Genomic DNA, 13,573 nt, shown 5'->3' with positions numbered 1-13,573 from the left:
TTCACGGCAGAAGACCTCGGGCAGATACCGCTGCCCGAACGGCCCCTCCTGACCGAGGAGTTAAGTCAGAGGTTAAAAGAGAAGATGTTTCAGACCTCATTGATAAATTAAAGATCAATAAGTCACCGGGCCCTGATGGCATCCACCCAAGGGTTATTAAGGAATTGAAGAATGAAGTTGCAGATCTCTTGACTAAGGTATGCAACTTGTCCCTCAAAACGGCCACGGTACCAGAAGATTAGAGGATAGCAAATGTCACGCCTATTTTTAAAAAGGGAAAGAGGGGGGACCCGGGAAACTATAGGCCGGTCAGCCTAACATCCATACCGGGTAAGATGGTGGAATGCCTCATCAAAGATAGGATCTCAAAACACATAGACGAACAGGCCTTGCTGAGGGAGAGTCAGCATGGCTTCTGTAAGGGTAAGTCTTGCCTCACGAACCTTATAGAATTCTTTGAAAAGGTCAACAGGCATGTGGATGCGGGAGAACCCGTGGACATTATATATCTGGACTTTCAGAAGGCGTTTGACACGGTCCCTCACCAAAGGCTACTGAAAAAACTCCACAGTCAGGGAATTAGAGGACAGGTCCTCTCGTGGATTGAGAACTGGTTGGAGGCCAGGAAGCAGAGAGTGGGTGTCAATGGGCAATTTTCACAATGGAGAGAGGTGAAAAGCGGTGTGCCCCAAGGATCTGTCCTGGGACCGGTGCTTTTCAACCTCTTCATAAATGACCTGGAGACAGGGTTGAGCAGGGAAGTGGCTAAGTTTGCAGACGACACCAAACTTTTCCGAGTGGTAAAGACCAGAAGTGATTGTGAGGAGCTCCAGAAGGATCTCTCCAGACTGGCAGAATGGGCAGCAAAATGGCAGATGCGCTTCAATGTCAGTAAGTGTAAAGTCATGCACATTGGGGCAAAAAATCAAAACTTTAGATATAGGCTGATGGGTTCTGAGCTGTCTGTGACAGATCAGGAGAGAGATCTTGGGGTGGTGGTGGACAGGTCGATGAAAGTGTCGACCCAATGTGCGGCGGCAGTAAAGAAGGCCAATTCTATGCTTGGGATCATTAGGAAGGGTATTGAGAACAAAACGGTTAGTATTATAATGCCGTTGTACAAATCGATGGTAAGGCCACACCTGGAGTATTGTGTCCAGTTCTGGTCGCCGCATCTCAAAAAAGACATAGTGGAAATGGAAAAGGTGCAAAAGAGAGCGACTAAGATGATTACGGGGCTGGGGCACCTTCCTTATGAGGAAAGGCTACGGCGTTTGGGCCTCTTCAGCCTAGAAAAGAGACGCTTGAGGGGGGACATGATTGAGACATACAAAATTATGCAGGGGATGGACAGAGTGGATAGGGAAATGCTCTTTACACTCTCACATAATACCAGAACCAGGGGACATCCACTAAAATTGAGTGTTGGGAGAGTTAGGACAGACAAAAGAAAATATTTCTTTACTCAGCGCGTGGTCGGTCTGTGGAACTCCTTGCCACAGGATGTGGTGCTGGCGTCTAGCCTAGACGCCTTTAAAAGGGGATTGGACAAGTTTCTGGAGGAAAAATCCATTATGGGGTACAAGCCATGATGTGTATGCGCAACCTCCTGATTTTAGGAATGGGTTAAGTCAGAATGCCAGATGTAGGGGAGGGCACCAGGATGAGGTCTCTTGTTGTCTGGTGTGCTCCCTGGGGCATTTGGTGGGCCGCTGTGAGATACAGGAAGCTGGACTAGATGGGCCTATGGCCTGATCCAGTGGGGCTGTTCTTATGTTCTTATGTTCTTATGTTCACCTGAGGGAGGACATGATTGAGACATACAAAATTATGCATGGGAAGGATAAAGTGGATAGAGAGATGCTCTTTACACTCTCACATATCACCAGAACCAGGGGACATCCACTAAAACTGAGTGTTGGGAGAGTTAGGACAGACAAAAGAAAATATTTCTTTACTCAGCGTCTGGTTGGTCTATGGAACTTCTTGCCACAGGATGTGATGACGGCATCTGGCTGGCCTAGATGCCTTTAAAAGAGAATTGGTCAAGTTTCTGGAGGAATAATCCATTATAGGTTACAAGCCATGATGTGTATGTGCAACCTCCTGATTTTAGAAATGGGCTATGTCAGATGCAAGGGAGGGCACCAGGATGCAGGTCTCTTGTTATCTGGTGTGTTCCCTGGGGTGTTTGGTGGGCTGCTGTGAGATACAGGAAGCTGGATTAGATGGGCCTATGGCCTGATCCAGTGGGGCTGTTTTTATGTTAAAATCTTAGACAGCCATTGATCTGCCATAAAATAATTGCTTGATTGCCATGTCCAGTAGTAAATTTTGCTGCTGCTGGTAAATGTACTACTGATTTTACATATTTAAATATAAGAATGCAGCTTTCTTCTTTAGCTACCTTAATTGTTGAAAAGTATAGATACCGTTTGAGTATGCATGCAAAAGAGTGTTAGAGATTCTCGGACTTTATATTTTATGTAAGTATTTCATTTTTTCTGTATAATTCAATTGCTCTGACAATTTTGTGTAATCTGTGTGCATCCTCTTGACTGGCCTTGCTCTGGTGGTGGGGAAAGGGGCTGCGCGATTTGACTGAGCAGGGGCAAAGACTTGCAGAAGCGTCATTTTGGCCTCTCCAGGGCTGTTTCGGTTGTAGTCACAATCTGCCTTTCTATCTCACTGTGCCTCAGAGTGACCTTTGGGGAGAGGGTTGAATTGTCACCCCTTTCCTCCTCCAAGCCAGGCAGGGTTGAGGAACCACTCAGGTCAGGATCGACTGCCTTCTATTCAGGGGCCTGCTGCCCTCCCTCAGCCTCCACCATGGCATCCTTGGCCTCTTGAAATCTGTTTGGGCTCCACACACCACCCACATCCTGTCCCACCCCCTCCCTCTCTAATCTGGCTTCACTGGCTCTCAAAAGAGCCCTGGTTTGGGTATCTGTTTCCCTAGGTGTCCTTTCTCTCTCAGGAGTGCTTGCCATCCCTCTTCTTGCTAAGGTGTGTGACTGGCCATGTCAGTGCTGCATACAACAGATACCTTTTTGACATGAGAGGTGTTAGCAGTCAGAGAGGCCTGGCTGCTGCCAGGTGCTCAAACAAGTGTACCAGCATCACCAGGTGTACCTGTGGCTAAGCAGCAGCTGGAGCTGTCCAGGGGCCTTTGTCTGCATCCTCTCTGGCCTCTATGTTGTTGACCTACTCTGGTAGGTCCAGGCCTGGAAAATAGTCTGTTGAAAGAATGTAGTCATAGATCTGTACACACAGTGCAATTAGTTTTTCCCCCTTGGATTGGTTTCTGTGTCTTTATAGTGCTTTGGAGAAGAATCATTTGTGTTGATCTGCAGAAGAAGACACAAATATATTTTTTAAATTATTACTATGACATTTAATTTTATTATTTCTGTATTTTATGGTATATTAATTGTGTTATAATAAACATAATTTATTAATTATGAGATGAGTGATAAGTGAAGGAAGAATTATTGAAGGAACCAGTTCTACCACTTGATACCACTGTAATTAAAATTTAAAGATAAATAAGACGAAAGAATTGCAATATTGTTCAAATATGAATTTGTCCCTGGGTGTTTGAAAGGTCCACTTCATTTGAATTCAGTCTTGCATATTAAACACAGTTTGAAAATAGTTGTTTGAAGTTCATTTATATGGATCAATTAAGATAATTCCACTGATTCTGGATTATTCTTAAAGGGTTAATATTCAGGTACTTGTTTCTCATAACTTGGAAAGTTAGCAGGTAACTTGAAAGTGACTTGAGTTGTGTTGAGCTTTTTTATCATCTAAGATGCTACACTCTAATGTGATTGCTATGAAATGGTTATGTGAGCATTTATTCTAAATGAAATTATTATTCACTGTTTTATATTTAGAATGCTTTCAACACTTAAATCTGCTGTACATAATCTTGTGTGTAAAACTTTTGATTTTTCCTGTAAGGTCTATATGGTGTAACACAGAAGGGGGGGGGGACTAAGATCCAGTGATGTCTAGCAAGACATTGAAAGATTGTTTGCACAGCTGCATCTTGGAAATGACCAAATCGTTAAACAACTTGGAAGGGTGACTCTTGGAAGGGTGAATAGTGACTCTTGTTAGCTACAATACTGACTTTGCTAGACAATGCTTGGTCTGTTACAGAATCATTGCACGTAGTGCTGTGTCAAAGCTTTTACCCTTATTTCCTTATTATGTTTTGACATATACTTTGTTCTCTTGGATTGAGAACTGGTTGAAGGCCAGGAAGCAGAGAGTGGGTGTCAATGGGCAATTTTCACAATGGAGAGAAGTGAAAAGCTGTGTGCCCCAAGGATCTGTCCTGGGACCGGTGCTTTTCAACCTCTTCATAAATGACCTGGAGACAGGGTTGAGCAGTGAGGTGGCAAAGTTTGCAGACGACACCAAACTTTTCCGAGTGGTGAAGACCAGAAGTGATTGTGAGGAGCTCCAGAAGGATCTCGCCAGACTGGCAGAATGGGCAGCAAAATGGCAGATGCGCTGCAATGTCAGTAAGTGTAAGGTCATGCACATAGGGGCAAAAAATCAAAACTTCACATATAGACTGATGGGTTCTGAGCTGTCTGTGACAGATCAGGAGAGAGATCTTGGGGTGGTGGTGGACAGGTCGATGAAAGTGTTGACTCAATGGTGCGGCGGTAGTAAAGAAGGCCAATTCTATGCTTGGGATCATTAGAAAAGGTATTGAGAACAAGATGGCTAATATTATAATGCCGTGGTACAAATCGATGGTAAGGCCACACCTGGAGTATTGTGTTCAGTTCTGGTCGCCACATCTCAAAAAAGACATAGTGGAAATGGAGAAGGTGCAAAAGAGAGCGACTAAGATGATTACTGGGCTGGGGCACCTTCCTCATGAGGAAAGGCTACGGCGTTTGGGCCTCTTCAGCCTAGAAAAGAGGCGCCTCAGAGGGGACATGATTGAGATATACAAAATTATGCAGGGGATGGACATAGTGGATAGAGAGATGCTCTTACACTCTCACATAATACCAGAACCAGGGGACATCCACTAAAATTGAGTGTTGGGAGAGTTAGAACAGACAAAAGAAAATATTTCTTTACTCAGCATGTGGTTGGTCTGTGGAACTCCTTGCCACAGGATGTGGTGATGGCATCTGGCCTGGATGCCTTTAAAAGGGGATTGGACAAGTTTCTGGAGGAAAAATCCATTATGGGGTACAAGCCATGATGTGCATGTACAGCCTCCTAATTTTAGAAATGGGCTATGTCAGAATGCCAGATGCAAGGGAGGGCACCAGAATGAGGTCTCTTGTTATCTGGTGTGCTCCCTGGGGCATTTGGTGGGCTGCTGTGAGATACAGGAAGCTGGACTAGATGGGCCTATGGCCTGATGCAGTGGGGCTATTCTTATGTTCTTAAAGGCAACTGCTTTGTGAAACAAAGCAAAATTCTCTACCAGTGTTGCACTGTAAATGTAAAATATGTCACTGTGAAACAATCATTTTAAAATTGTACCTGTTGAATGACAGACTTAAGAACTGTCTGTCCTGCCTGACTGCACTTTGTAATCAAATTAGATATCAGTGGAGTAGTTAAATCACAAACTTTAAAAGAGTTCTGGGGTTTAGTAAGAACACTGAGTTGCTAGAGTGGTATTAATTTATAGCATTAACTTAGCAAACCTATTCCAGAAGACAGTTATTACTTTCTTGGCAAGCATTTAACACTTGCTTGTAGAACAGATGTCTGAAAATCTAATACATGTCTCAAGTATCAAGTCTGATGAATGAAAATTGCCTCTGACCTAAAAATATAGTTTTATTTCCATACACATACAAAGTTGACTCTCATAAATTATGGATGTGGGGGTGAGAGTTTTCTGTCTTCTTAAGCTGGTATATTCTCACTTAGTTTACCTCCCTATTTATTATACTTGTGGGAATATATTTTGTCACTACTCTAACATGCACATCTTGCTTTTTTTTTAATCACATGGGGCAACTCCTTGTTCTTTCAAAGAAGACGTCAGATACTGGTGTAGTGATCCTACCTGCTTGACTGATGGCAGAACCTTCTCTTGGCCTACAGGCCACCAGCATTAACAATTGCTCAGTGTTAGAGAACATATTTTTCATGTATAAAGTCTTAGAATATTAGTTAAATGGATTTCAGGCAGCAGAAAGAAAACTTGGAAGCTTCTGGGAAAGAGGACTTGGAAACCTGTCATTAGTCATAATAGACAATGCCTAGCTGGATCGATCAATAGCTTACTTAGTATAAGTAAGGTTCATGTGTACTGTGTCCAGTTGGGTGTGTGTGAGTTGATCAGTATCCACTGTGATAAAGAGTAATGGGAGCAACAGAGTTGCCTAAATCAGGTCTCTCCAACAGATGCTACTGGACTTCCCCGTGCCTGGGGCCACTTCTGCCTTTGCCTGATGTGAAAGTAATTGTGGTGATGTCATCGTCACCACAATTACTTCCGTGCTGCTGCCTTCTCTGTTCCCCCTTTTGAAACAAAGGGAGGAGAAGGCAGCCCATGCCCTGACTGAGCCTTCCGCACTACTTCTAAGCAGCACAAAGGGCTCCATCAGAGTGTTTTGGGGCCTCTGGAAGCAGTGTCCAGCACAGAGGCAGGTGTCACTTCCAGGAGGCAGGCGGAGCTCACCTCCTGGGTGCCACGTCCAATGGCTCCAATGAAGCCCTTCACGCTGCTTACAAGTGGTGTGGAAGGCTCTGTCGGGGCCTGAGAAGTGGCACGCCTCTCCTCTGAAATCGGAGAAGGTGTACACCACTTCCACACTGCTCTAAAGGGCACCCTCTCCCTTCCCTTTTCCTTAAAGGGGAGGGACAGCCCTCAGATGCGACTGGGAACCACGCCAAGTGTGGTTGCAGGATGCAGCCACTCTCAGCGTGGTTCCCTGCTGATCTGAAAGCTGCTCTCCTCTCCTTGGAGGGGAGGGGGCAGCCCAGAGAGCAGCACTGTCATCAGGCCACCCCCCTCCTCCTTTATAGAAGAGGAAAGGGGAGCCTTAGAGTGTCTGTGTGCCAGGAATTGCAATTCCCAGTTCACTGACACTCTAGGGTGCCCCTTTCCTTTCCTCCTATAAAGGAGGAGGGTAGGGGGAACAGTCCAGTCTGGTGCTGAATTGCTGTCAGAGAGGCAGCACCCCACTGCCTCTCTGGCAGTGATTCTGGCCTGTCCCCTCCTTCATTGGGAGGAGGGTTTTTTTTTAAAGGGAAAGAAGCCGGTGGAGCTCCTGGCTTCTTTTACTAAAAGACAAACGTGCGGCAGAGGGGGGAGAGGCTGGTGGTGGTGCTCCCAGAGGGTCGACACCTGGGGCATAGCCCCCTTGCCCCCCCGTAGGTGTGTCATTGCTCTCCAAACTCTCCACAGTCCATGGTCTGTGGACTGGATTTGGTGTTTGGGGATAGCCCCCCCTGTGAGCAGTGCTTACAGTTCTGCTGTGCTGCTGCTGCTCCTGGCACCCAATCTTGACACAGGGACATTCTGGGCAGTTGCATTTGCCCAGACATCCGATTACAAAGCCTGCTGGGGTGATGGGCAATAGAAGTGACTGCCTAGAGTGTCCCTGTGTCGAGATCAGGTGCCAAGAGCAGCAGCGCGGCAGAATTGTAAGCTGTGTCTGGGATGGGGAGGGCTTTTCAGCTGTACAGCGGTCTCCAGTTTGGAGATGGTTGGTTTAAACCAGGGGTCTCCACTCCTGGCCTGGGGACCAGATCCGCCCACGGCCAGCCTCTGATTCCCTGAGAGCCTCTGGCCCAGTTGACCAAACAGAACCAGAGTTGTGCTTGTGGGGTGGGGGAATGGGGGTCCATTTAAGCATGTGCTTTATTTCTTAGTCTGTGTTGGTGCTTGGAGAAATCCTGGGCATTTGAACCCATTCATTTATTCATTCATCTAAGTTCCCTCTCTAACGTATTTATTTAAATTTTATTATTAAATTTTTTTTTCCGGCCCTTGACACTGTTCCAGATATTTGATGTGGCCCTTCGGCCGAAAAGTTAGAGACCCCTGGTCTAAAGGAGGGATTATTTGTGCTCTTTGTATCCTGCTGCTTTTCTTATGGCTTGTTATGTCCAGAAAAATGTTTCTAATTTCATGTTGATTATATATGACTATCATATCAAGTGAAAAGATGTTGGAAGAAAAAGTGAATGGATTCTGCTCAGAGCCCGAGTGAGCCTAATTGGGTTTGGGAAAGAATTTATTATCCTATTAGGTTGACAAGTGACTTTGGGGAACCTAGGTTAGTGCTGAGCTGAAATGGGAGGCGGGCTCCACACACTTTGGCAATCTTCTGGCCACACACTTTGGCAGTCCTTTGGCCAGGGTGAAAATGTTCATCTTCTTTAAAGTGGATTTGCCATTTAAATGAGGCAATCTGTACACAGTGCCCAGCACAATCTCTTGACAAAGTGCACCACCAATCATTCAAGATAATATCCTCCTGTGTTTACTGCTGAGGTTAATATTTTCAGTTACTTCTAAAGCAACATTCATTTGGAAGAGCCAGCTGAGTCATCAGAAACTTCCAGATAGCCAAGCTCTCCTGATTTTATGGCACCCCAGTGCAATGTATTCTGGTCTTGGATTAGTTGTCTTAATTGGAACACATCACAGTAAAATCTTACATTTGTTGTTTGCAGTGTTTCTTCAAAAGAGTGTATTTTGTTGTAGATAGTGACATTGTATATTACAACAAAGCACTAAGAAAATCTTGCCATTCTAAAAAAAGAGTAACTCTCCTGGAATAGCTTAGTTATATTGAAAATATTTCCATTTGCTACATGTAACTGAAGCTTTTGAATGCCCTTAGGATATGGCACATGAATGCACAGGGGAATCTAACTACCATAGAGAAATGGTATTATTTTATCCTTATCCTTATTTTTCAGCTGGAGAAAGCAGATTATCTGAACTGTGACACTGTAAAATAAAATTAACAGATAAATCTTGTACATACTTTCCTGGGAGTAACCCCACTGAATAAAATTGGACTTACTTCTGAGTAGACATGCCTAGAATTGTGCTCAAAGTTCTGTGACAGTAGCAGTTGAAGTAAAAAATCTACCAATAAGTCTTTGTCTCATCCTGTGAGTGTACAAGAAATTAATAATAATAAATTACTGTAACAATTCAAATTCTGAAAGCATTTCGGATGTTTCTTCAGGGCAAAGAATACTTCAAAATAATTAACACCCCAAACCTGTTTAACTTCCCTCTCAGCCAGTGCAGCAGTGCCATCAGAACATGTGCTGTGTCCTGCAGGATGGGGTAGTCTTGGAGGTCTTGTCTGGGTAAGGGAACATTTGTTCCCTGACCTGGAGTTAATTTTCTGCTGCTGCAATGGATGTTCTTGGATCTGAGTTTGTAATTTTGCTGGCACAAGTCCAAGTTGAACCCATGAAGGCGAATTAAGGCCGGGAAGGGTGATAGGATATTGGCAATGCTGCTGCTGATACTACCTCCTTTCTGACCATCATATACCTCTCCCTTTCCCAGTCTCTACCCAGCTCCTCCCCACCTCTGCCTTTACCAGTGCTGGGGCTTCTTTGAAGGCTACTGGTATGCTGTCGCGGCTGCTTGCCTTTTGCAACAACTGTAAAGCATGCTGTGCAACCTGTTCTGGTAGCCCGATAGGTCTATAGGATTGTTGTCCTATAGTTTCATACAAACTCCTTATCTGTACTTCATTTCATAATGAAGCTACCACTTTCCCTGGATAACCTTGAGTTTTACTATTTTGAGGAACAGAGGATCTATGTCTTTAGTGTGTCTGCGGCTGTTATCTATAGGTTATTGTAATATTTCCCTCTTTAAATTTTCCTAAACTAAGAAAGGCAACCCTTTAAGCCAGCACTACCCAAACTTTTTGGACCATGATTCTAAAAGCAGTTTTTCTCCCAGTCCGAGGACCCATGGAATTGGACATGTTAATAATAAAAATGCTTGGGAGCACTGAGAAACTGTGCCTTGCTTCAGTTCCAGCTGCATGGTTGCACTGCTGTGCAGTTAATAGGAAATCTGCTTCCAGCAACCCTCAGGAACATCCACACTACTCTCACTTGGGCTGTAGTTCCTGGTTGAGGAACCACTGAAGGCTTTCTTTGTGTGAGGACTCCCTGCGGGGGGAGGGGAGGTGGCTGGCCGACATGGCTTTTCCAAGGGGGACCCCTCGTGGAGGCCTCAGACTAGTTCATTAGAAGTAAAGGGAGGGTTGTGTTACCCGGCTCCCCCTTTCTGAGTTGGGAGCTTTTGCCTGGGTCAGGAGCAGGGGCTGCTATCAACACATCCTCCTGCCTGCTCTCCCAACTGCCTTGTTATCCCTAGCTTCCTGGTTTATGTAGGGCAGGCCCCTCCCTTTTGGCCCCTCCCCTTCCCTCATAGGGGTGGCACAAAAAGGGTGTGTCTCTGGAGCCGTTCTTCCCTGGGACTACTACCTCCTCTTCCTCTCTCTGTCTCCCTCCCACCTCCTCTCACCTGGAGCTGCCAGGGTTGGTCCTGAGATGGCTGGGGAGGCTGCTGCCTCTGCCCTGGTCTCTGCCTCTGGGGGATGGGCTGATCCTGCCCACCTGGGTCCTGCAGCTCTGCAGCTAAGGTTGGGAGGTCCAGTTGCGGGCTGCAGGCAAGGGTCCGGCAAGGCAGGTCCCAGCTGGCTGGGCGGGGCAGCGCTCCCCTTCTCCCCTGAGACGGGGGAGGGGCGGCTACCCAGCAGCCAAATGGCCTACATTCTGTCTCCCTCCTCCCTGGTGTTCCTCTTCTGTGCTTTGCTGCCCAGGCAGTGTATGGGGAGGTGGCCCCATGTTCCACTGGCTTTCTCCCTGATTCTCTGGCCCAGAAGTCTTCTCCCTGGGTAAGCTGGGGACCTGTGGGAGGAGGGGAATCCCGACACATTGAAAAGGGACGATACAGCTTCACTTACCCCTTTTTGTCCCTTTTCTACTCTATAATGTTTGGTTTGTGTGAGAGGAAAGAACTGGGACCATATGCAGTTTTCCAAATATGTAACAGGTAGATTACCCCTTATCCAGACATGCAAAATCCAGACTATTCCAAAATCCAGACATTTTTGTCCAAGGCTTGTTTACTGAACACCAGGAGGTCTTGTACTCATTCCCACATTCAATGCAGGTACAGGTCTGTTCTCTGGTCCGTGGTGTGTACATGTACAGACATTGTTGAAAAATGTCAGAGGCCAGCAGACACCCATATGGATATAGTGAGAAGAGCAAGTGAAAGCTTTTCTCATTTTTATGCAATGATTCTGAAATCCAGACACGGTCCCATACCACACAGTCTGGATAAGGGATACTCAACCTGTATTGCTGTCTTGTTTTCAGTAGCTTTCTAACATTAAATGTGCTTCAGCAAGTAATCTACCATAACCTCAAAACTTCTTTCTTGGATAAGTCTGGTTAGTTTGGATCTAATGAGTGTATATGTGAAGTTGGGAACATTTCCCCTCAATATGTACCATTTTACTTTTCAGTTATGTTGAATGTGTTCTGTCATTGTGCAACTCATTTTATTTATTACAATATTTATATACCACCTTTCTTAATAGATTCGTGGTGGTGTACATAGGCAGGCTGAACATTAATCCATTATTCAGTTAGATTTTTACAAGTATTCAATGAGAAAATCTTATGGAACCTCCATTTCTCTGGGTGTTTCCCTTCATAGTGCAGTCATCATCATGACTGCTGGATCTTGCACTTTCTAAGTTCTGTTTTCCCAGTTTTCATTCACCCAGATTGGCACTTCTATTATATTATGATGGGTAAGTGTTCTTTAAAAACATTCGAAAAAGCTATTTGTGATCATACTTTAAAGTAACAAAACGTCTCTTAAATCATTCTGTAAAAAATCATTGTCTGCATGACTTGGCTGTTGTCACATTTGGACTACTGGAATGCACTCTATGTGGAACTGCCTTTGAAAGAATAAGCAGAAACTTCAGATAGTTTATTAACCAGTTTTAGTCACAGAGAATATGATACTGATTTGAAGCAGTTATCCTGTGTTTTTCACAATTTTTCTATGAACTCTTAGTAGCTTTTCTCTGTTCTTACTCTAAGAAAACAATCATATGCTTGTTTACTCAAAAGTAAGTGTTCAGTGGAGGTTACTTCCACAAAAGTGTGTTTAGGATTGCAGGATGATTGCAATCCTGTACATACCTGGGAGAAAATTTGATTGCAGTGAATGCAATTCTGGGTAGACATACCTAGGATTGTGCTATTAAATTGTGTCAGGACCTCAGGGATTTTCTAAGACTGAGCCTTGGGACAAAAGTACTAGAGATGGAAAGTGCTTTTGGATATGTACAGAGTGCCTGCAACTACTGAATAACTATAGTTTTTGGTTCCCAACACATCTAGAATTCTGAACAAAGTTGCCCCTGAGCACCTGTTTAAACAGAATTTTAGTTTTAAAAACTGAGCCTACAAACCTTTTCTTCTACAGAAAATGTGCTCCTGGTTTCTTTCCTCCCCCATCCTTCACTGCAGTATTCAATTTTTAAAAACCCTATAGAAGATGATTTTCATTTGTATAATGCTCATCTTGCTATTTTAGTAATAAATTAAGAGCACAATCCTAAGGCGCTCTTGGGCCAGCCCAGGTCCTTTGTGCCAGTCTCTAGGTGTCACAAAAGTGCTGTAAGGTACTTCTGCACCAAGAGAGTCAGCAGGCCATTACATGGAGGCCAAATTTGGCCTCCGTGGTGCTTGCCCAAGGTAAGTTTGTGCCGGCAGGAGGTCGGTAGTGCAGGGGCTTGGGGAGAATGGGGGAGGGTGTTCCAGGGATGTTTCCGGGTGGGGGGAAGGTGGGCGGCAGGTGGTGAATCAGGCCCGGAAGGGGGCGGGGCCAGGATCAGGCACTTAGACTGGATCTTAAGCCCCCCAAGCGGACCGGCAGCTCGGATCTGAGCCACTGATTTAGGTGGGGCAGATCTGAGTAGTTCCATGGGGCAGCTGCCGCATAACACAGGGTAGGAAGAATGAATTCCCCTTACTCTGAGTTGTGCCGCAGCATGGCCCAACCCTGCTTTGGATGCAGCACACGCCAGCTGGCTGGCCTGCTCCAAGGCATATTAGGATTGGGCTGTAAGGAAGTCTGAAAAACAGCAAACCATCCCTCCAGAAACCTTCTGTTGATGCTACAGCAATCTCAGTGTGTTGGAAGAAGACAAACAAGCCATCCAGTAGTAAAAACTTGTCTTGTATCTTGTAAAATATGTTACAGTAGTTGTAGGTTTGTTTGAGAAGTTTTTAAAGAAACACTTCCATTCACTTCTCTCTCTTTCTACACTTTCTTCCTCTCATTCACTCCTTTCTCCCACTGGATCCCCTTCAGGATAAACATCGACACATCTGAACTTATTAACTGCCCAATCCAAAGCTCCACTTTGGCGCAGCTACTCCTGATGGCCTGCGCTGCATCTTGTGCAGCTCATGATGTGGCTGGAGGTCTCCTCAGAGTAAGGGCATAAATTTCCCCTTACCCTGTGTGAAGCCCCATCCATCACTATGTGGCTCC

The 13,573-nt window shown here is 45.1% G+C and overlaps 1 protein-coding gene across 4 annotated transcripts in view; it reads left to right on the top strand.

Moving 5' to 3' along the window:
- Positions 1–13,573, top strand: part of CNKSR2 (connector enhancer of kinase suppressor of Ras 2) — a 202,072-nt gene that overhangs the window by 25,238 nt on the left and 163,261 nt on the right. The gene's annotated exons all lie outside the window — the stretch shown is intronic.

This window comes from Tiliqua scincoides, chromosome 3, assembly GCF_035046505.1.
Source record: "Tiliqua scincoides isolate rTilSci1 chromosome 3, rTilSci1.hap2, whole genome shotgun sequence".
Taxonomy (NCBI): Eukaryota; Metazoa; Chordata; class Lepidosauria; order Squamata; family Scincidae; genus Tiliqua; species Tiliqua scincoides.
This window is presented reverse-complemented; position numbering and strand designations above follow the sequence as displayed.